The following is a 24,931-nucleotide window of genomic DNA, read 5'->3' as shown; positions in this document are numbered from 1 at the left end:
CCATCATGCGCTGCGATAGGACATGATCCCCAAACCAAGGGCGAACAGACCACCTTGCGGGACGCTGAACCTAAGCAGGCCGGCAGCTCCCCCTCCCTCCCACCCTTCCCTGTGCAGAGGAAACCCGCCGGGACGCCCCCTCAACAGCCCAGCCAGGCCAGCCGATCACCGCGCAGCGAGGCAGGTTCCCCCCTCTCCCCCTCACTGCTCTTGACCTTCCTTGACCACTTCCTCTGCTGTGAATACGATGCCTCGGACAGATGAAGGAGACATTGCAATAAGGAATGATGGGTATGGTTTGCAATGATGGATATGTGAGGTACGTTGCAATGAAAAGATATAAGGTAGTTTACAATGTATATTCCGAAATTTTACTGTGAAAATAAAGAGATGAACTGGTGAACTTTGCATGGAAATAACAGACTTTAGACTTAGCAATGAAGAATATAAGAGTAGCTAACCGTGAAAGGCATATTCTACAATACTTCACATTAAAGAAAGAGACATGGGAGAGATGCTTGGCCCACACACTGCTGTATCTTGCAATCATGTCCCCTTCCAGATAGAGACCCAAACCATACCGCTATTGAAATGTTCCCACAAATGGTTGCCATTACAACCAAACAGGTAGCCCCGCCCACAACCAGGTGAGACTGCCCAGATCCAGATAACACCAACCAAAGCAAACATGAGTGATATAGCAATTAACTCGGTGTTCTCATTACAACACTTTCCTCACCAGCAGAGTATATGAACAGTGGAGAGAGAGAGAGAGAGAGAGAGAGAGAGAGAGAGAGAGAGAGAGAGAGAGAGAGAGAGAGAGAGAGAGAGAGAGAGAGACTTTATTACCTGACTTTAAGAAGCATCTCAACATACAGGTCACTTGTACGACCACCTCCTTGGAAGTCCATTCACGACCTGCAGGTAGAGACCCCTACGACCCTAAGACTACTGCCTGAGGGGAACACATACACACACACACACACACACACACACACACACACACACACACAGACACACACACACACACACACAGATGATGTAACAAGGTGAATCACACACCTGCTTAACTAAGGGAGCCCGCCAGGTGGAAGTAATTAGCGTACGTGTAATGAATGGTCGTAACGCAACACCTGTCGTATATTCATGACTCTTGCGTATGTCTCCACCATGACGACCACCACCACCGCCACCACTATTAATATTCCAGCCGCCACTGTTACTATTACCACTAATCATGGTGGTGGTGGTGATGGTGGTGGAGGTAGTGGTGGTGGTGGTGCACGTGTCATTACATTTCAATTTTACTGATGTACGTGAGGCTTTTGATAATAATGCCATTACTAACTGGTGTTGATGGTACTTCTACTATTACCACTACCACTCCTGCTACTGCCACTACTACTTTTACTATTGCTGACGCTGCTGCTAATGATTATTATTATCATCATCATCATCATCATCTTTACGGTGATGATCATATTAGTAGCAGCAGCACCAATAGCACCAATGGTTGTATACAGTATGATAATGATCAGAATCTTTGCAAATTTTTTTATTATTGTTATTTTTGTTGTTGTTATTGTTGTTTTTGCCTCCGCCGCCCCTCATTTCCACCCTCCACCGCCCCCGCTCGCGGCCTTTCACTACCTCGCTCTCTCATTACCCTCACTCATTTTTTTTTTTCATTTCCTTTCTCTTTTCTCGTGAACCGACGTGCGCCTCTTCCTTAGGCGTTATTTCCTCATCACGCGGCTCTCCTGTTCCTCCCTCCCTTTTCTCTCCCGCCTCGAGAACCGCTACTGATGCACTTGGCAGAGGCGTGGACATCATTCATCCACCCGTTACTCCACCCACGCGAGTCTTAGTGGAACGCGGTAAATATTGATATTTTGCAAAGGTGCTCACCCTCTATGGCTGGCGACCACAACACCACCGCCACACTTTCTCCCTATGGCTGAACCCCAGACGGAGGGAGACAAGCGTTTTCCTCTCCCTTTCTCATCCGCTATTCCGTCCTCGCCTCCTCCCCTTCCTCTTCCTACTTGTCTTTCCCCAAACGCACCTCATTTGTAACTTGTAACGTCTGTAACTTAAGTGTCTCGGTATTTCTGTAAATTTCAAACGTGACATGAATGGTATCACGTACCTGGTCATCTTTCCAGTGACTTTTTTTTTCATCCTTTCATTCATTTCTTTCTCTCATTCACTGCTTCTTCCTTTCCTCACGATAGAAAGAAGCAGAAGTGAAAACTGTATCCTGCTTGTTTTGATATTTTTGCACATGAAGAAAAAGACTGACATAAATCGTATCTTTCCACTCTTTAATTCTCCCTCTCCCTCTCTCTCTCTCTCTCACGAACTTCCCCTTCCTCACGATGAAGGGGAAAAAAACAATAGAGACAAATTAAATACTAAACGATCACGACTAACAATACCGCAACAAGGAAGACGAAACAATCCACAACTATAAATCTACAACGAGATGGCAGGAGGGCGCCGCCACCTAACGCCTTGATAGGTACTAAACCACGTCGAGCAGGAAGAAGCCAATGAAGCAATGAAGAAGTGCCTGCTTTTCATCATCACCCAATCAGAGAAGAGCAGAAGGTCGCGTAGAGAAGATTAGGAGACTTTCATGTTACTTTTTTTTATTTTGTTATTATTATCACTATCAATACAACAATAATAGAGGTGATAATCAGTGTAGTAGTAGTAGTAGTAGTAGTAGCAGTAGTAGTAGTAGTCGTAGTAACAGTAATACTAATTTTAATTCTACGGTTGCTGGTTTCTCTACAATTAGCGGATTCCTTTCAAGTGTTTGAGGAAGGAATAACACCCTCAGAAGTAAGCCTTTGAATAAATACTTGAGTAAACAGGCGGTGTGCTGAGTGAGTGGCGAGTTGAATACACACCTTCAAGAGGAGGGAGGGAGAGCAAATTTGCCACAACACAGCGCAGAAAAGAACTATACACAGTAAGCGAGAGAGAGAGAGAGAGAGAGAGAGAGAGAGAGAGAGAGAGAGAGAGAGAGAGAGAGAGAGAGAGAGAGAGAGAGAGAAAAAGACAGGGACAAAGACGGACGACTACTCACACACACACACAGACACACACACACACACACACACACACACACACACACACACACACACACAAGGAGCGGTTTCATCTCCACCACGAGCAGGAAAGTGGAGGAGGCTGCGGCAGACCTGTGGTGGACGTGTGGGTGTTCGTGGCGAGCTTGTTACCGTGAGGAGAAGGGGAATTAAGAAGTGGAGGAGAAGGACGAAGAGGAAAAGGAGGAGAAGGAAGATTACAAGACACGTGTCACAAGAGGCAAGAATAGGAGAAGAGAGTAAGAAAAGATTGATTAAGACGGAAGAAAGAGAGAAAGAGGAGGATAAAAAGTTAATGAAGAGACATGGAGACTACGAAAGGGAAAACTGAAAAGGAAGAAGAGGAACAACACGAGATGAAGAGGAAAGAAGTGATGAAGAGAAGAATGATTCCAAGACACATAGAATATAAAGAAGAGAAGAAGACGCGGAAGAAGAGAACATCGGTCATCACTGGAAACATGAGAGAGACTTGGGGGGAATGAAAATAAGTAAATATTTGGTGATGGCGGAAAGGAGGGGCAAGAGATGGGTAGTATTGGTAATAAGAACGCTTATATTTTTGCTGCTTTCTTATACCAATACTTGTGAAGGCTTAATTTTTTTTTCTTTTATTTTGCTTTCTCAACGGTACCCACGAAAATTATTATTAGCTTCGTGAGGAAAAAAAAAAATAGAGAAAGCAAAACTATCAATTACGAGAGAGAGAGAGAGAGAGAGAGAGAGAGAGAGAGAGAGAGAGAGAGAGAGAGAGAGAGAGAGAGAGAGAGAGAGAGAGAGAGAGAGAGAGGAGTCAGTAGTAAAGTAGCACAACATTTATCTTTATTTAAAATATTTACTAGTTTTACAATACGTGATTATATTCTGCCCCCCCAAAAAAAAGAAATTAGAGAATGTGAAGATCAGTAACAAGAATCACCCTCTCCCCTCTCCCTCTTTCTCTCTCTCTTTCTGATAGGCGCCCCTCCGTATAATTGAACAAGCCTCACCTGGCCACGCACGCAAGACAAACGGCCGACAACTCAACACACCTTCGTCTTATGCACGATAATGATGATCCACTTAAGAGAATATTGAGACGTGATTTTTCTTGAGACGCGATTCTTGTTTTTACTTAATGTACATTCTTACAATTTTTCTGATCACTTATTTATTTGTTTATTTATCTATTTTTTTTTTTCTTACAACTGGGATTGAGTTAATGGGAAAAATTGTCGGTATATTGTGTTATTATTAGTTTGATTCTTTGCGGTTGTGCTGGTTTCGGAAAGTGTGGTTCTTTTTTTTTTTAATTAATGTACATTCTTAGGATTCATTCTGGAATTTTTCTTTTTTTCTCAAGATTCACTGAGACTGAGTTACAGGGAGAAACGTTCATTGCATTTTTTTACCGTTGATTCACTCGGGCTGTACTGGTTTTATGGAGTAGCGTACTTCATTCTGTACTATGACATCAATTTCCTTACCCTCTTAATACCACTGAAGGATTTTATTAAGCTTGGAATCATATATTTCATCAGCAGACTGTTAAAAAGTCACTTGAAGTTACACATCTGATATAACTTACTAATCCTATTGTCTATTAAAAGTAGAATAGATCAAACCCTAAAGGGAAAGAAAAAAATAATTTCCATCACGACGATCATCTCAAACCAATGCAGCAAACCACACCATATCAACAAAATAGAGAAAAACGAACCTAGAACGGAAAGGAAGCATTAACAACACATATACTACGAACAGAAAAAGTGGCAATGAAAGCAGAGTGACAGGTGACAGGTGTGAGAGAAGGCCAACTTTTTAGCGAGGCGGCGAAAAGCTGAGGCAACAACGGTAGTTTTTCAACCCTTTCGTAACAAGGTCGAGGGAAGGAGGGACACGTAGGAAGGCTGAGATGACCGTGCAGAGAAGCCCTTAGAGCACTGCCAACCTGTTATTACTGTAGGAGATGAGAGAGAGAGAGAGAGAGAGAGAGAGAGAGAGAGAGAGAGAGAGAGAGAGAGAGAGAGAGAGAGAGAGAGAGAGAGAGAGAAGTGGGGCAAGCTGACAGTAGGCGGCAAAAAGGAGACAACTTAGCAGCCTCGTGTGAAGAGAATAGGCAGCAGGACTCGAGATTGGCCCATCACACACACACACACACACACACACACACACACACACCATCCATTCATCATACCTTACTTCCGTTACTAAGAAAAAGAAATTCTCATTATAAAAGAAAATATGTTCGTTCTGCTTTGTTTTCGGTCACAAAATAGTAAAAAAAAAAATCGTCACCTTCTTTTCTTTATCATCACCTTACTGTCTTTATTTTTCCCTCAACCTACGTGTTTCTAATTGTTTAATACCTCGTAAATTCAAACACTCCATAACTCCCACCCCCATCCCCCCAAAAAAAGGAAGGAAATGCATAGCTGAACATCTCTAAAAGTAATAAAAAAACAAATCACTTCGTGCAGAAAATATACAAAGACCGATTACATTTCCTGATTAACGAAAGACAAGCAGTAATGTACATGTGTGTGTGTGTGTGTGTGTGTGTGTGTGTGTGTGTGTGTGTGTGTGTGTGTGTGGGCGGAGGCTGCCTGTAAGTAAGGTCATGGGCGTAGGCGATGCACGGGCGTGGTGGACAGTTCATTGTGCAGATTAGACAGACAGGACGGACACACACACACACACACACACACACACACACACACACACACACACACAGACACATGCAGGCGAGAGAGGGCGGACGGGAAGGGCGTGAGGCGAGATCAGGTTAGCAGGTAGGCGGCGCAGGTGAGTCTCGTGAGTGGGTGGCAGCCGTGGGCGTCTTCGGGGCAAATAAGGTGGGCGGAAAAAAAAAGAATGAAAAAAAAAACATGTCAGGGATGCGGACGTGGGCGTGAGGGGGCACTGAAGAGCGTGGAAGTGACTTGTGAAGGTGTTTCGGTGGTGGTGGCGATGGTGGTGGTGGTGGTGGTGGTGATGGTGATGCTGGTGGTGATTGTGTGTATGGAGAGAGATGCTGAATGAACGCATAGAAGTTGAACTACAGACACATAAGCGTGAACAAACAGGTTAAAGCACAGAGGAGGCATGATAAGAGACTGTAGCTATAAAAGGAATATGAGGGAACATGAATTTATGAGATTAAAGGAGAATATTCTGTGTGTGAGGATGTGATCACTGTGACGGCGTAAGGCAAGGACGCTGGTGTGTGTTGGCGAATACTGGTAACGAACGCGATTCAGGCGGCAATGATGATTAAAGAACGCGTGTGAACTTTCAGGAGACGTATCGGAACGCGAGCGATATGGAGAGGCACGGGATGGCATGTGGAGGGCGCGTGGGTGAGCGAAAGGGCGTGTGAGAGGCCGTGTGAGCGTGGACGGGTCGTGGAGGGAGCGTGTGGCGTGGAGGGTGACCTACATCCCGGCCTGAAGGTGGAGAGATTCACCAATTAGGCTACTTGACCCTCCATCCCTCCACCTCCCATCCCTCCATTCCTCCACCTCCTCTCCCTCCACTCCTTCACCTACCCTCCCCATCCACTTCTCCTCCAATAGCCAACACCTGCCCGGTCACCTCCATTCTCTCCCCCACTCCCCCCACCGGCCTCCCGACACACACACACACACACACACACACACACACACACACACACACACACACACCTGTTCTTGGCGTCCTCAGGTGCACGCTTTGTATCTTTGCCATTCTTTCTTTTCTTGTGACTTACTTTTGTGTATTTGGTTATATTATTGTTGTTTTACTTATTATTATTATTATTATTATTATTATTACTATTATTATTATTATTATTATTGTTATTATTATTATTATTGACAACGTCATTACTATTAGCATCACTATTTTTACTGTTGCGATTAATATATAAATTACTTGAATAATTTTTATTTTCCAGTGAATTTAGATAACACATTAGTAAATTATTATTTCTTGATTTATTAGCATAAATGAAACATTGATGCACTCGCCTACACACACACACACACACACACACACACACACACACACACACACACACACACACACACACACACACACACACACACACACACCACACATTCTACCTAGATGAATATTGAAACTACTTAAAGAATTCTCGACAGTCGAGCAAAGATTTTTTTTTTCTGAAAGTGCAAAACAACACAACAAAAACAAAACAGGTGTACGAGCAGCGTCTTGGCAGGCTCTCAGCGCCTCGAACAAGTCTTAACGCTATTCTTGGAAAGCCTTGCATTGGCCGCCCCACGAGCGCTACGTCAAGTCAACATACTCTTTCCTCTTAAGTTATTTCCACCAGGAGTCTGTAAACAAAAGGCAGCAACACTCCAGACACAATGAGGCGTGAGGAGGAGGGGCGAGGACACACCACCACGGGACAATGCATCCACCACACTGCACTGGCGGCTTGAATACCACACCTGGAACCTTCAATTTGTAACAGCAGCAATAACAACACAGCAGTCAACAGGAGTAGCAACAAACAGTACCGCAGACTGCAAAAGTAGCAAGAGAGCCGTCAACAAAAGTAACAACAACAACAGGAACAGGAGGAGGAGGAGGAGGGCGGGAGTGAGGCAGTAGGACATAGAGGTTGAATGACCCAGTGACTCCGCTGCCATGCTGACCAGACGGGCTGGGTGGTGGTGGGCGTACCGGCTCGACGCACCCCCGGGCACTAGACGCTCTCCTCCGCCTCCCTTCCTCCTTCCCTCCATGCCTCTCTCCCTCCCTTCCTTCGTCTGCCTTCCTCTCCACCTCCATGGGTACATACAAGTACGTGGCTCTCTGCTACGCTCCCTCCCACTCCTTATTCCCACAAGCACAAGAGGAAACGTGAGGCGCAAGTGGAGATAGGTACGAGGGGGCGGGGCTGCTCTTGACCCACCAAGGTGACAAGGAAGCGGCTCAGGGAGTGAGTGTGGCGGGACTCAGGCAACGGACCAGAGGACTGTATTGTATCGTTACTCTAACCCATTCATTACTACAGACATCTGAGCACCATGAAATCATCTTCTATCATTCATAACATGGTAAATAAGACACAGTTGCGGTGGATGAGTAACTAAATGATTTGCAACTCCTGAATTACGAAAAATAACTCTCTTGAATTAATAAAATCCTCTAAAATATAATGAAACTGGTTATTGAAACTGAAATAATCAAATACGACGCATATTTCGCTCTCCACGTATTAACAAGCATCTCAGATATTTTGGTGTGAGACATCTCGCTCTTCATAAATTCAAATGTTCGAATATCTATTTATTTATTTATTCCATAGACGCACATATCGTCATGCTCTCCCAAAGAAACAGGTTGTGGCGTGATGAAGAACAGCGTCGGAGAGGGCTGCTTTGACGTCAGTGCAGCGCAAGGCGTGACACAAAGGAACTCAAAGGAAGAACAAACATCAGCATCTTTGTTGACCCTTACGAAGCTGTTTGCAATAAGCTATACAGTCAAATGGAATACAAAAGATGCAAGTTTAATAAAGGCACAAGTTCCTCCATCTCTTTCTTTACTGACAGTGGTAGTGATGATCAGTTTTTCTCGAATGTGGACGTGAAAAACTGACTGTTTACCGCGTCCGACGATTGTGTTGATTATATTTACTTTGGTAACGTGCTGCCTGTAGAGTAACATTACCATTCGCTCAAGGCAAGACTGTCTGGGTAACGTGAATGTCATGAGATTATAATTCCGGCAAAAAGTGGTAAAATCGTGTATTCTCTGAGTCCAAGTTTAAGGTTGATCATGTAATTGTGTGTGTTTGTGTGTGTGTGTGTGTGTGTGTGTGTGTGTGTGTGTGTGTGTGTGTGTGTGTGTGTGTGTGTGTGTGTGTGTGTGTGTGTTTACTTTTCAAACTCAGAAGAACAAATCTAGACTACATTTGAAATTCAGAAAAATCAACATTCCATCATGCAAAGAGAGAGAGCCGATTATTTATGTAATTGTATAAAACATGCGGAGATCCGAGTGAGATAATAAATATACGACTCTCCTGCTTACCTTCAGTAACACACACAAAGAAAGAAAGAAAAAAAAAACCAGCATCACCACCTTTACAAACACATTCATCAAATAACACCAGTTCTCACATGCAAGACTAACAGTATCAAATCTTCCTTCCTCAAAGTTGAACACCGTGTGACCTGAGAACTTCTTGCAAGGGTGAGTTACCTGTTAGGAGGCAGAGGTGAAGCTCAGGTGAGGAGGCGTCAAGGGAAGCCGGATAGGCGCCTCACTTCATCATCCTCACCAATACAAGCGAAAAACTGCCATGATGCCTTGTCACGAAACAATTACACTCAAATCTCCTCACTTTAAATCTTCAAAAAAACACTGGTAAGGCTGCAGTATCGTCCAATTTCTCAGCTATGTTTCCATTTCACGTGGTCACTCTCCTTTGCGGTACTATGCCACGTAAGAATTAGCCACGGCTGTGTAACACGATCTTGTCACCAGTAAGGAATCCAGCGGCACGCCACGGAAACACCACTACTCAACACAAGAGTCTGACATACACTGACTCGCTATCTCGCTTCACCGGGGTCGCGTGCGGCCAACCCGGTGAGTTGCCAGTGGTATATTTCCGAAACACAAATGAAGACTCTTTATAAGTGACCCCTCAAATGCATAATAGGTTGGGAATGGTGGTGTTAGTGACCGACTCCTCTCGTCCTGCCCCGGCTTACCTGCCCCGCCAGCCCGTCCACTCATACGTGCAGGACTGAAATGCCCACCGACATGACAGCAAATGATCCGCTTGGACTAGCATCCCTTTCCCCATCCCACCCGCTCTCCGTCCTCCCACCTCTCTCTCTCTCTCTCTCTCTCTCTCTCTCTCTCTCTGTTCAGCATCGAAAGAATATCAGCATGTGCACATACTAGTTAGTAACTGTGCGTCGCCTGTCACTGTCACGCCTCGCCCGCTCCATCTGGTGCTGCTGCGCTCGCATCGCCAGACACCACAACCACTCTTTTCTTATCAAGCGCTACTTATTCCTTCTTACAGGGAACCAATCCTTACATGCTGATAGTTATTCTCAGGAAGGATAACCGGGCATCATTTTTCGGCTGAATAAATACTAAATATATAAAAAAGCTAAGATTCAGGTGTTGTCAAAGGCGCTGTTATTGAAGCCTCTCCCACAGTTATCTCCCCTGCCTCACGCTCCACACATCTGGCCACATCTCATCACACTATCTCAGAGACACATTGCTAACGTTACAGTGGGTGCAGCGGGGGTGAATAGCTGGTCTCAGTGTTTTCTTGCATGAGTAGGCAATATGAGTGTTTACACCACAGCCACGATTATGTAAAGGGAACGTGATTTACTAATCCTCTATAATTGTTCAAGATTTAACGAAAATCTACCTTTCTATATAATGTTCTCATTATACAATGTGTTTTGGTTCATTAGTCAGGTGATCACTTCAAAAACTATGTTCTCAAAACTACAGAATGTATATATGTGCATATTTTCAACAGCCATTATCAAAAATATTTGGTCATGCATTAAAGCTACTTTAGATAAAGAATACAGTAATGAAAGCCAACACTCACTACTCCAGCTTGACCTTATCGCGGCACGAAGCACGGTCTGTCTTCACCACGCCATCAACATCAGAAGTGCGAGGAGCGCTCTGAGAACAACGGGAGCGACGTCCAGCACCAAACACTGCCAGCGACATCAGGGCAGCAGGAAATCTCAAGTAAGGCATCCCGTGATGGCAGATCACATAAATTACTCAGTCCAAAACACAGCGCGTTCATGCGGCGTGGTCTGCTGATCTCCCGGGCTGGCGGACACCCGCACCACGTGTTTTTCTGTACCTGTGGAAGCATTTGTTAAGAAAAAGCTGCTGATATAAGACTGATTGCGGGACCGAGGCACAGATGTGAAGAACGCCATCTGATGCTTCGATCTACTCACGCTGGGTTGTTCAGCACGTCGGTGATGGCGGTGGTGAGCTCCTTCCTCAGCAGCAGGTGAACCAAACCTGCATTCCTTGCGAGGCAACCGTTGTCTGGCTGGTCCACGAGGACGGGCGTGGCGTGGCAGACTACCTCCTGCAGGCTGGGCAGACCACCGTGACTCACGAACACACGCACCTGTCTGTGGCTTGTAGCGGGTCGGGAGGCATGAAGTCACTTGCTTGAGTCTTGTGGAAAAAGTCTAACCTAAATAAATCCAGCTACACAAGTACGATGCTATATGATATAAATGATTCTCTCCTGATGATCCAACGAGTCTACATCTACCTAAAGGAGTACTATTAGTAACATAATCCATCATTGAGCTATATCTATGTACTTTTTCGTATTATGTATATAAATATGAGTGAATCCTGGTGAAAAGAAGCGATGGCTGCCTCCACGCAGGACCTGAGGGCGTCACACACCAGCACATCCAGCTTGCGCCAGTCACGGTTCATTACTCACACACTCGCACATGCCCAGAAACACACTAACGCTTGGCCTCAACAGCATTCCTTTCTCTCCTGGACGTGCCAGTATCTGTTTCTACCTGTCAGTTACTTTTTATTGTTTGTCTAAAGATGCCTAAGTGGCTACCATACTCTGCAGCATTCCATTCCACAGAATTCAAGAAAAAAAAAAAAAAAAAATTAAATGAATAAATAAATAAATAATAATAATAATAATAATAATAATAATAATAATAATAATAATAATAATAATAATAATAATAAATAAATAAATAAATAAATAATAAATACATAATAAAAATTGATGTTCAAAGTATGACTGGGTGTAGTTAAATCTCTTAGTCAACTCAAAGTATAATAAAAAGACTGGCATTTAATATTCATGTAAAGTAACTGAATAATAAACAAACTATACATTACATAAGATGATGAGAGTGAGACTGAAAACAAGATGAACAGCGACAGCATCCGTACTGCAGGAAACGATATGTAATGATTACCGACGACGAAAGGAACGAGGGTGATGACGAAGATAACTGTGGCGTGGTGAAAGTCCATTGACACAGAAGTAAAGATGGAAACAATGAGAGATCGCCTTGACTTTAAAGTGATCAACAACTGCCTTTTAAAAGTCGACCATCACTATGCAGTCTCTATATTTCCTCTGGTTCTTTTGTTCCTAAATCAAAGGGTAGAAGTTAAGGAAAAGGTAAGTTACCCCTACCTAATCTTTCTTTCATGACGACACGGGGAACAGAAAATGGCATATATTAAGGGCAAACTAAACAAATCAAGGGACTGCTAACATTCATATCCACAGTTACAGCAACATCTTTCTGAAAAATGACGAGGTCCGAGAAACTGAGGAAGCAAAGAACATACGAGTAGAGGCACAAAAAGGAGGCCCAGGTAGAACGTTTCTCATCAAGAATAACACGTTTCCACCGGGCCTCTTGGCAACGAAAGAATCTGCAAAGTGGAGGGATGGGATTCGTGTGGCAAGGATTAAAAGCGTGGCGTTTGGCCTGAGGAACTGCTGCACATTTCTGACACCTTCGTCCCTTCGTCCCCTTCTCGTCTGCTTTCCCCCTTCGTCACCTTCGTCCGCTTCTCCCTCATTATTTCCACTCTTCTCATGCGAAACCGAGAGAGAGAGAGAGAGAGAGAGAGAGAGAGAGAGAGAGAGAGAGAGAGAGAGAGAGAGAGAGAGAGAGAGAGAGAGAGAGAGGAAAAGACAAAGGAAATATTTATTAGCATGTTAATAATTGTACGTGATCCCTGTCTATCTATCTGTAACACACACACACACACACACACACACACACACACACACACACACACACACACACACACACACAGTCAGCAACGGTTACGTCACCGGCAAACTGTGGGCGAAACATTTCCTTCCAGCGCAAAGCCGAGCAAGCAAACCATCAGTTAGTCGTGACGATTCGTGACTCATGCGGAGGGACAAGGATTTCATGGCGACTGCCCATGTGCCAGGTCAGCGCTGTGATGGAGTGTGTGTGTATGTGTGTGTGTGTGTGTGTGTGTGTGTGTGTGTGTGTGTGTGTGTGTGTGTGTGTGTGTGTGTGTGTGTGTGTGTGTGTGTATATCCTTCCTTTCCTCATCATCCTGTTCCTCTTCCTGCTCCTCTTTCTCTTTCTCCCCCATCTCCTCCTCTTCCTTTTCCTCCTCCTCCTCCTCGTCCTCCTCCTCCTCCTCCTCCTCCTATTCTTCTTCATCCATCATCATCAGCCTCTATGGGTACACCTGAGAGAGAGAGAGAGAGAGAGAGAGAGAGAGAGAGAGAGAGAGAGAGAGAGAGAGAGAGAGAGAGAGAGAGAGAGAGAGAGAGAGAGAGAGAGAGAGAGAGAGAGAGAGAGAGAGAGATACTAAAACTTTAAAAGGCAAAAAAAAAAAAAATGGAAATATTGAATACCCTGATAGATAAAATGGAAAAAAAAAAAGCGAAGGGATGCAGGAGCACAGGAGGTGGATAATGATGATGGTAAATGATGATGACAGCAGCTATGAGAAGAGGCGGGGGTGGTATAATGGAATAAGCGTGGGAGTTAAGTTTATGAGATGGAGTGTAAGGTAGGAGGGAGTAAAAGAGCGCACGAGAAGAGAATAAAGGCCAAGACTGGATAAACGGAGAGGAGTATAAAAAAAAAATGGAAAATCGGTAGAGAAAAAGCAGTAGGAGAGGAGTGTAAGGCAAGAATTGGACCAGGGAGAGATGTTTGGTCAGAGGTGTGGAGAGCAGGACCATAACAAAGCACTCTGGGACTAATTGACGTACCGAGGGAAACATTGACCCAACAGAGAGCCTCGCACGTCATCGGCTTTCAAGTCCCTGGCGCTGGCGGGGACGTGAGAGAGCCTGTAGGTTATTGGGTATCGGAGAGCGGCAGCGGCAGAGTGGTGAGGACCATTCCTACCCTCGTAAATTTGGCCCGCCGGAGTACAAAGAGCATTTCTGGACGCCGTGGGCACAGTAATCCTACGCCATGTATGTTACACAAGCAAGGGCCAGGGTTGGAAAGTCTCAAAAAATAAAGAAGAGGTTCACTAACTTTTTCCTTTTTTTTTTTTTTTAAGCTAATTAAGAGACTTTCCGGAACAGGAATCATGTGGTTTTCAAGTGAGTTGCTGCAATTGAACGGAGTAAAATAGTTATGAGTTTCAGGTCTGTTGCCTCAGTGCGATAAAAGGTTGAACGTGGAAATGCTTAAAAATAATGTCATATTTGAAAAGTTAGGAAGTAACAAGTGTCATAATGAAGTGAAGTTACCTCTCTCTCTCTCTCTCTCTCTCTCTCTCTCTCTCTCTCTCTCTCTCTTTTTAGACCTTAAAAAATGAAAAAAAATCTGTATTTTCATGTATATTGTTAAATGTACTTAAGATAAAGCGCCAAAATATTCAAGTAAGCAATTCAGATACCAAAGTATTAAAAAATATAGGCCACTTAGCAGCACAATGAGGTGACAACACATTAAACGTACTAGCGGTGTGTTATAAGTTCCGTCACACACATACACACACACACACACACACACACACACACACACACACACGCACGCCACACACACACACACACACACACACACACACACACACACACACACACACACACACACACACATATCGGTCTCAGCAGCCTCACTTCGGTCGGTTTAGAGGCTTCCAGTTCCTACATTTATTCGCGTCTCTTACAGCCAATTTTCTTTTCACAAACCTCACTCACGTCCATCACCTTTACAGCTCCTGCAGTCCCAAGTCTCCCCACGTGACCAATATCATCCCAGCACACAAGGGTCCTACTCGAAAGTCTTTTGCCGCCCGCCTTCCATTAAAACCGTCACTGTGGAGTCTCCTCGTGTTGCGCTTCCTCAAGACCCTCTATAATAAAGTTCCATTGATTTTTTGACGTCATTACTTGTGCTGGTACTGCTGCTGGTAGGTAGACTGACACGGGTACGATCGTGACCTGCCTGACTGACTGACTGCCTGCCTGCCTACCTGCCTGCCTGACTGACTGATTATAACTGGCTGGTAAGAGGTGGTGTGTCTCTGTTATATGAAAGCGATATACAAAAGAAATGCTACAGTGCGCCTACCATTTTCTAGTATCTCTCTCTCTCTCTCTCTCTCTCTCTCTCTCTCTCTCTCTCTCTCTCTCTCTCTCTTTTACACTGTCTCTCCTTTTATTTTTATCTCTCTCCCCTCTGGTTTCATTTCCTCCTTCTGTACACTTTTTTTTTCATCATCTGTTCCATCTTTTATTTTTTCCCTGTCTCCTAGTAGTTCTGACCTTCATATCTACCCGCGAACGTATCTGTCTCTCCCTCTCTCTCTCTCTCTCTCTCACATGACATTCTAGTCCTCACCTGTGTCCTTTACTTGTTGTCCCTCATGTCACCATTTCACACATCTTCCCTCTTTCCCTCCCAGCTTCCCTTTCCCTTCCTCACCCAGTACATGCTCGGCCGGTCTTTCCGCGCCTCAGTTCACTAGTGACGCTGACTCACTCACCCAACCATCCTCGCTTCACCTTCCTTCCTACCACTCTCTTGCCCCTCAGAACGCACCCCCCCCCAGACTGAGGGCAGGAGGAGCCGCGTGGACTGCCTGTCTGCCCTTGTGCTATTTCAAGGATGACAGTCAAAGTTTGGATTAGTTTTGCGCAAAGTTTCTGGCAATTGGGGTTAAGTTACGATGTTGTCTCGACGCCTTGTGTGTGTGTGTGTGTGTGTGTGTGTGATATATCTCCTTCGTATATTTCAAGGGAATTCTCGTCACACAATAAGTTATACGTTGTATTTGCACTAAACGCACATGCTTGAACACACACACACACACACACACACACACACACACACACACACACACACACACACACACACACTTTCCCTTCCCTTGCTACCTTCCTTTATTTCTCCCACTTTGCCTACTAACCTCTTTTCTATCTATATTTCTCTCTCTCCCTCCTATCTATCTTCTGCACTCCCTCCCTCCCTCTCTCCCTCTGCCTTCTCCCTCTACAACATATTCCCTTCTCTCTTTCGTTCTATCTCTTGCCTCACTTCCCTGCCCACCGTTTGCATCCTCTACCTCCCACCCAACTCTTGCCCTACTTTTCTCCCTCCCTCGCTCCCTCGCACCCTCACTGCCACGTCGCAATAGAGGGGCGCAATTCGGGAACAAATAAACCAGCAGTCTTGCCGCCCTCATGGCACTCAGCTCGGCATACACAGTGTCAAGAAGGTCCTTTATTGAAGCTCACTCTCCCACCTGGCCTAACAAATGACACCGATCTCTCTCTCTCTCTCTCTCTCTCTCTCTCTCTCTCTCTCTCTCTCTCTCTCTCTCTCTCTCTCTCTCTCTCTCTCTCTACACACCTAACAATACAAGACACAGACCAGGAAACCCCCAAAGATTCTTACTCTATCAGAAATGCGGGAACAGCAGGAGAGGAGCGGAGGAGAGGAGAGAGAAGCAAACTGTCTCCTACTCCTTCAGGTAATGGGAGGGGAAAGAAAGTAAAGATTTTAATGGGAACCCTAATTTCTTCCAGCGGGGGAATTTGTGACTGGTGCTGACCTCGACTGGATGGTTTCTGGTTCTGACCTCTACCTTGTTAGTGCTTCCAAGTGGATTTGTCCTTAGTGTTTATCTTCCATCCTTTCTACAACGAGATTTTAGTACTGATAATGTAAGGTAAGATTTTGGATAATATTGATCTTCTGTCCTCTACTGCTGATTTTTGTTCTGAAATGTAAGGTAAAACTATGAAAAATATTGACTTTCGACCCTTTGTTTCACTGTAATTTTAGTAATGAAATTCAAGTAAGGCAAAATTATGGAAACAGTCAAAATTAATTCACGTATGAGCATAGTGCGTCTGTTTTACCACGACGCTTCACCCTCAAAGTTTCGCATCCTTCCCAGTCTGCATCATGCGGGCTTGGAGGCGATTCAATGTAAATGCCACGCAAATTCAGACTTGTTGCGACTTAGATCATACGTTTCTTTTAGCACTGAGAACCTGTCTCTATCAGGTCTTCACAGCTCCGGTTGGTCAGTGTACGTGGCGTTATTAGTCGCTTTAAGATGAAAACAAGGACAAGATGCTTAACCTTCTGCCTGTCCTACAGCTGAAGCACAATTTTTTACTGTACACAGCTGACCAATAGAAGAGAAAAACAATGCACTCCGTCTCCCCCGCACTCTCTCTATCTCTCTCTCTCTCTCTCTCTCTCTCTCTCTCTCTCTCTCACAGCAAGCAATCACAGGATAGCTACACATGACGGCAACACTTTCAACACAACACCCTTCAATGGTCATCTCACAGAGTGCTACGCAAGAGGAAAATGTTCTCTTTCCTTCCTTCCACCCTCCCCTCCTCCCCCTCCTTGCCTCCCTTCTGTCCTCTATTTTCTTTTTATTTTGTTGTCTTCTTCCTGTCGTTCTTTCTTTTTATTCTAAATATTACACATTCTCTCTCTCTCTCTCTCTCTGTCTCTCTCTCTCTCTCTCTCTCTCTCTCTCTCTCTCTCTCTCTCTCTCTCTCTCTCTCTCTCTCTCTCTCTCTCTCTCTCTCTCTCTCTTTCAGGCACCAGTCTGGAGGAAGTAGCACTCAATCCTCCTCGCCAACAAAACATTACCAAGGAAGTGAAGACATTCATCGAACAGAGTGACTCCCACAAAACCTGCCGGCAGTTCCGCCCGCCAGGTGAAGGCAACATGGAAACACTTTTCCCTTCATTACTAAAACTTAACCTTCCTTTAGGCTTGAAATATATATTGTGAAGACATTATCGCAGTGACATTAATGCAGCATGGGCAGCAAGGCATGAAACGCTGCTTGTTACGAATGGTAATGTCCCCGAGAGGCGCGTGAGGCTGTGGGCGGCCCGGCGAGCTGGCGGCACCTGCACTGCACCTTGACAAAGGCTCATCATTAGCACCAATGTAGCGCCATCAGCAAATGCCTTTCTACTTCCCTGCTATCGCTGATACTCGGAACTGTAAAATGTGTTGTTAATTTACTCAGTCATGTACTACAGAAAATACATGTAGAAATAGATAATTGCTATTGTTCAACAAACTGACATGGAAATAAAAGACAGGGTTCAATAACTGTATTTAACTATACCAAAGCTGAAGATAAAGCCAACACCCTTAATTATGTGTGTGTGTGTGTGTGTGTGTGTGTGTGTGTGTGTGTGTGTGTGTGTGTGTGTGTGTGTGTGTGTGTGTACGTATGTACCAACACGCCACGGAGCTTGAAGTAGAACAAGGCCACACATCACACACACAGACACACACACGCGCGCGCACACACACACAAACACATAATGAGCGACACAACCCAGCAATAAACCGCAATAATGAGAAGAGGGACAAACAGCGCCCGGGGGAGCAATGGTAGTGTTGGTGGCGGCGCTGTGACACACTGAGGCGAGGCGCGGCAAGGCAAGGCAAAGAAGGGTCTGTCTTTTAATCAGTTAAGGTAGACTATCATGGCGCACAGGTAGTCTGGTGTTTTTCTGTTTCATTCAATAAATTCTAATATCACTTGTGTTTATATTTAAAATGTGTTATATATTTTGTCTTCTATTTAGAATACTCCCTTTACTTTAAGTTTTAATCTCTCTTGTTATTTAAAATCTGAATTAACTGCTTTATCAATACTGAAGCTTTAAACAAAACCACCTTATTTTGCTTCGTAGACTGTCTATTCAATTTTCTTCCCTCGTTTCTAAACTTCTTATATTTCCTCAATCTTTTTTTTTTTCCTTTTCAACTCCTTTCTCTTCAGATATTTCTCGCTTTCCTTCCAATCACCAATTTTCCTTATCTTTCCTTCACATCCTCCTCATCCTCCCCTCAGCGTCTCCTTCCTTTTTGAAATGCTCTCTCCATTTCCAACCATTTGCTTTCTCTCTGACTTTTAACATCTTCCTCTCTGACTTCTCTGCTTTTTTTTTTCTTCTTCTTCTTTCCCTCTTTCCTTAACCTTCTCGTATTTCTAACCTCCTCCTCCTCCTCCTCCTCCTCCTCCTTTCACTGTATAGTATAGGTTGTTAAGTTCCCATAAAAAGCCGTAGAGAAACCAATAGGTCAGCTTTTGTTTTTTTCTATTCTTTTATTTGCCTTTGTAATCTTTTGTGTTCCTCCTTTTCCTTTTTTTTCCTCCTCCTCCTCCTCCTTCTCCTTCTCCTCTTTCTCCTCTCTCCCTGTGGTGGTACGAAACGAAATAAAGTAAAAAAAAAAAATAGCATGAAAGAGAAAATAAATAATAACAGAAGAGAAGCCTTTAAAACATCGAAGTTCAATACAAATTTTGCCGATGCCGTGAACCCAAACACACACACACACACACACACACACACACACACACACACATACACACACTCGCACACACGCACACACACACAGACCAATAAAGACAACAGTAAGAGGTGGAGAAACCGAGCAACTGATCCTCCAAGTCAGGTCGTGTTCCGAAGCTTCATTATCTGTGAACCCGAACGAGCGACTCTCCTCCACCAATACAATTTCTAATAATGTTCAGTCAGGCCTCAGGAGATGACGTTGCTGTGGAGATGAGTCAATCAGCCTTAGGAGGAGGAAGAGGAGGAGGAGGATGAGAGGCAGGAAGACAGGAAGTAGATGAAATAAAGAGATAAATAAAAAAAAAAGGAGGTAGGGAGGAAGGAGGAAAAGAGAAAATGAAAAAGAAAATGGAAAAAAAAGTACAAGAAGAGGAGGAGGTAGGAAGGGGTAGAGGAGGAAACAAATGGCGCTGGAGGAAGTGGAGGGCTGAGTTTGGGTGAGAAAGAAAACCAGCTTAAAGAAGAGATGGATATAGAAGAGGGTCATTCGTCGAGGAAGAGACGAAAAAGAAGAAGAAGAAGAAGAAGAAGAAGAAGAAGAAGAAGAAGAAGAAGAAGAGGAGGAGGAAGGAAAAGAGCAGAGGTATGATGATGACAGCAACAACAACAACAACAACCACAACAACAACAACAACAACACAAGTAGAGACGACCACGACCACAAAAAAACAACAGTAAGTGATACCATAAATAAAGACAAGGACATCCCAGACAAGGAGAGGAGGAAGAGGACGAAGAGGAGGGAAGGATGAGGTAATCAAGTGATGATAATATCAGTAAATGCCTGCTTTGTATCCTTCATCTCCACGTAAACGACCTAGCTAACACACACACACACACACACACACACACACACACACACACACACACACACACACACAAACTTTCTCCCTCTCCCTCTCTCTTTCTCATGGTAATTTAGCGTTCTGTGTGACGAGAAAGAATATAAATAGCAATAGAAGTACAATGTAAATAGACTTTTACAAATACAGTCACTAGAGCAAAAAAAAAACGGAAGGAACAAGCTAAATATAATAATAATAATAATAATAACAATAAATCCAGGTTGAACCATAAATCAAAACAAGAACGATAAAATAGTGACCTAAAAAGAGGAAGGAATTGGTATACGGGCGAGAGAGAGAGAAAGAGAGAGAGAGAGAGAGAGAGAGAGAGAGAGAGAGAGAGAGAGAGAGAGAGAGAGAGAATCGTTTCAAGACTTTAAGAGTCCGCTCCTTGCCACTATCGCCACTAAACAAAGGAAAATACGAAAGAGAGCGTCAATCTCGCAGTAAGTTTAGACGTTGCTTTACTTGGCAATACGAATAGTAAGTGTTTCCTCCATCACTCGTCTCCTGCAGTCTCCCCAGCCTCTCCTCCACTGCCTTGCCGAAACCAAGATAAGGGTCTAGAAGAAAGGTAATGTGTATTAAAGAAGAGAAGGGCATCAGTAGTGCATTTTCTTATCTTCGCCTCCCTCTCTCTCTCTCTTTCTCTCGCTCTATCTCTGTATTGTATTCTGAAAGACTTTTGCGCTGCACCTACACTACTTTTAAAGGCTCTAACTGAAAGTACACAGGTTTTCAAGGGTGTTTTTATGGTTCTACTTAGAGATTAACGACATTTCTACAGTATTAACACGAGACGCATCTTGAGAACCAAGCTAATCATCTCTGTGGCCTTTGAAAAATAGTCGTGGTGAGATAGCAAAGCATTTCTGAATACACCTCCCCTCCACCCCCCCCTCTCTCTCTCTCTCTCGCAGTATATTTAACTGAAATTTGAGACCGACATTAACGAGGCCCTTAATAATGAAGTTACCAGTAACGATCCCACCAGTAATGAAGCCGCCGGTAACAACTCCGCCGGCGAGGGGCAGCCGACACGAGGCACGCTGGTAACAAGGCCGCCAATAACGAAGCCGATAGCGAACACCTCCCGCCGGCACCTTGAAGTGTGTGGCAGGTAATGACGGAGCCCAACACACGTGCCTTATTCCCGCTGTGCTTCGTGACTCCATGGTCCTGGCAAGGCTTGAGTCAGTGTTCAGAAACGGCTCTCTCTCTCACCACAATTTTTTTCCAAGGCCACAAAGATGATTACCTGTTTCTTAAATGGAGTGGTAGATGAGTGGAACGGAATCAGTAATCAAGTTGTTAGTGCTAAGACATTAGGGAGCTTTATGAGAAGATTAGACGGATTTATGGATGGGGATGATAGGTGGAAATAGGTAGGTATGTTTCATACGGGGACTGCCACGTGTAGTCCTGATGGCTTCCTGCAGCTTCCCTTATTTCTTATGTTCTTATGTTATTAGCCGAGTTCTCAAGAGTGTTTCTCCTGTTAATAATATGTAAATCCTGCTGGTCTGATGCCAGAAACATAGAAACACTCTTAAGAACCCGTGTAACTTCAACTAGAGACTTGAGAGTAGTGGAGGTGCAGCGTAGGTGTTTCAGAATGTGGTCCTTAATGTGAATGTCTGTATTCTGTGATGTCCTGGCCTGTTGTCTAATTTTAACAAACTATAGATGAAGTTACTGGAATTTTCAAGGATGATTTCATGATTCTAGTGATTGTTCTATCCTAGAGTTTGTTTTCTAATTTTGGCAAACTTTATCTCAGGTTGCTGGAGTTTTCAGGGATGTTTTCGTGATTTTAGTGATTATTTTTAACGATTATATACTGTCAAAAGTAAAGACACACACATAAATGCCCAATTAACATCTCTTTGGTCCTTAATCAATCTGCATTCCACTTAGGTAGTAGTTTACATGTTCATAAGCACACAAGTAGATGAATGAAACTTAGATATTGCAGTAAAATATCTGACTCCTCTCTTCCTGTCACTCAATTATCCTCATTAACTCCAGTTCTATTTTCTCATATAAATTCTTTCCCCTCTTTCACTCTCGTCTCCCTTCCTCTTCCCCTTTCTCGCTTCTCTTCACATACACGTTAAATGAAACCTTCCTTGTCTTTTTTTCTCTCCCATCCATCACGTCGCTCATCACTCTCTCTTCCTCTTCACCCTCTTTCTCTCAATCCTTCATATTCTTCCTATTACGAGATGTTTATCACTTTCATCTCCTCATACAACCGCTCTCTCCTCTTCATTTCCTCTCCTCTGCACGTATTAGTCTCCCTTTTTCATCCTCTCTTTCTTCTGTTTTATCTCTATTCCTCCCTATCTCTCACTACCTTTGCCGTAAATTTTTCAATTTTTTTTTCTCTCTCTCCCTCAAAAACTCATCTCTATTCTGTGTCAAAAAACCACACATTATATTTTTTGTTCCGTTTTGCTTTTTCATTTGAACTCCTATTCATAAAGCCACTGTCATTCTCGTTCCATCTCCACCTCTTGTCATTCTTATGCAGAGACGAAACTCCAGCAGCAGCAGCAGCAGCAGCAGCAGCAGCAGCGCAATGCAGGAGAGACACAAGTAGGTGAGTAAAAAGTTGATGCTATGAGGAAAAAAAGATTTGAGTGCAAAGAAATTAATTACTACTGCGTACAGCGAGAGAGAGAGAGAGAGAGAGAGAGAGAGAGAGAGAGAGAGAGAGAGAGAGAGAGAGAGAGAGAGAGAGAGAGAGAGAGAACGAAATTGTCGGAAAAAAGCACATTCTCTCTCTCTCTCTCTCTCTCTCTCTCTCTCTCTCTCTCTCTCTCTCTCTCTCTCTCTCTCTCTCTCTCTCTCTCTCTCTCTCTCTCACTTCCCGCAACACAGGAACCGCAACACCCCTTTAAGGATACTCAAGCAGCTATAAATAAACGCAGCAACATACATACATACACACGCCTACTCGTACATCTCCCTCTCCCTCTCTCCCGCAACACCGCTTTAATCTTCTCGGTACCATGCGATCACTTCAGTCTTATCTTGTATAGTTTTGAAGATTTCGTAAAGTTCAAGGTCATGTTTTGTTTTTTGTTTTCCAATAATCAAAATAGTCGAATATAATGTTTAGTTTCTTATCCAATACAATTTTAACTTTATTCACTCTATACTGACCACTAATGTATTTTCTTCTTTTTTTTTCCTTTTTTTAAGTTCGAGAACTGTACATTAGGAATTATCTATACCAGCACATGAGAATGAAATCAAAATGTCGTACAGTTTGAAACATTGTCGTACTGTATACCCGTCACGCTTCCTTTTATTTATTTATATTTTTTTATTCTTCCGCTCACGTGAGACGCTCTAATTAGACAAAGAAAAAGAAAGCGAAGAAGTAAAGAAAATAAAGTAGTTCTTGTGAGAGGAAAGTGAAGACTGAAGCTTCGCGGCTCTTTTAAGTCTCAGTAATCTTCTTTCAAACAATTTTCATCACATTGTGAAATTTGTAAAACAAGAAACATGTGCGCAAAAGAGAGAGAGAGAGAGAGAGAGAGAGAGAGAGAGAGAGAGAGAATCTGATGGCAAAATAACTCTTAATCTGTACTATAAAATCTTCCCCGGATAGTTTTCATCACCTACAAAGCACCGATAACAAAAGTTTACCAGACGAAAATCTCGGAATATATAACAAACGTTTCCCTCCTCCAGCCATGTAAATATTTTCCCTTTCGCTTATACACCAAATGGAAGACCCAACAGGAAAACTGGTCCCTGATAAAAATAAATAAATAAATAAATAAAATAAATAAATGAATAATAGTAAAGGAGCGTTCGTTTCAAATTTCATATCAATTCTTCTTTTGCTTCACTTAAAACAACGAAACACACACAAACACACACAAGCATCACCCACAAAATACTGGCAACTCAATCTTTCCATTTACTCCAGAACACCATAGCATAAAAACAACAACTCTTGAACCAACATAACATCGTCTCTTGCAGTAAAAAATTCAGTACCAGAGGCGAGGATACTTCAACATATGCACTTCCTGGCGCAGCGGGAGTCCTGGCGGCAAATGTTCTCGAAAATGTGTGCGAGTCTACAGTGGTGCGTGAGTCGCCAGCAGGAAAGGCAAGGGAGGCACGTGGGGATGCTAGTTGCTGTTTTCTCAATAGAAGCAAAGAGGAGAGAGGAATGTGATGAGCGCGGGACGAGGAAGATATTGGCAAAAATAGGAGGTACGAGAGGTGATGCTTTCTCTGTGAACGGGAAGGTAGCTAGCCAGGGTATGTAGGCTTTTGCTGATGCTGTTACTACTACTACTACTACTACTACCATAATCGTATAACTATCACAGCTAATATTACTTCTAATACCATAACCGCTACTACTCCTACGAACACGACCACCAGCACCACCACTACCACCACCATTATCACCCTCACTTCTGGAAACGCGGCACAGCACACAGAATGAAGGAAGAAAACATGAAGCATCTTTTTTTTTTCAGTGAGGCGGCGACCATCGCCAGGCGGGAGGAGGAGCTATGAATGCGCCGTAATGCCCCTTATATATATTCTCTTCCTCCTCCCTGCAAGT

Source organism: Scylla paramamosain, chromosome 20, assembly GCF_035594125.1.
Source record: "Scylla paramamosain isolate STU-SP2022 chromosome 20, ASM3559412v1, whole genome shotgun sequence".
NCBI lineage: Eukaryota > Metazoa > Arthropoda > Malacostraca > Decapoda > Portunidae > Scylla > Scylla paramamosain.
The sequence above is the reverse complement of the archived record's forward strand: the minus strand, read 5'-3'. Positions refer to the sequence as shown.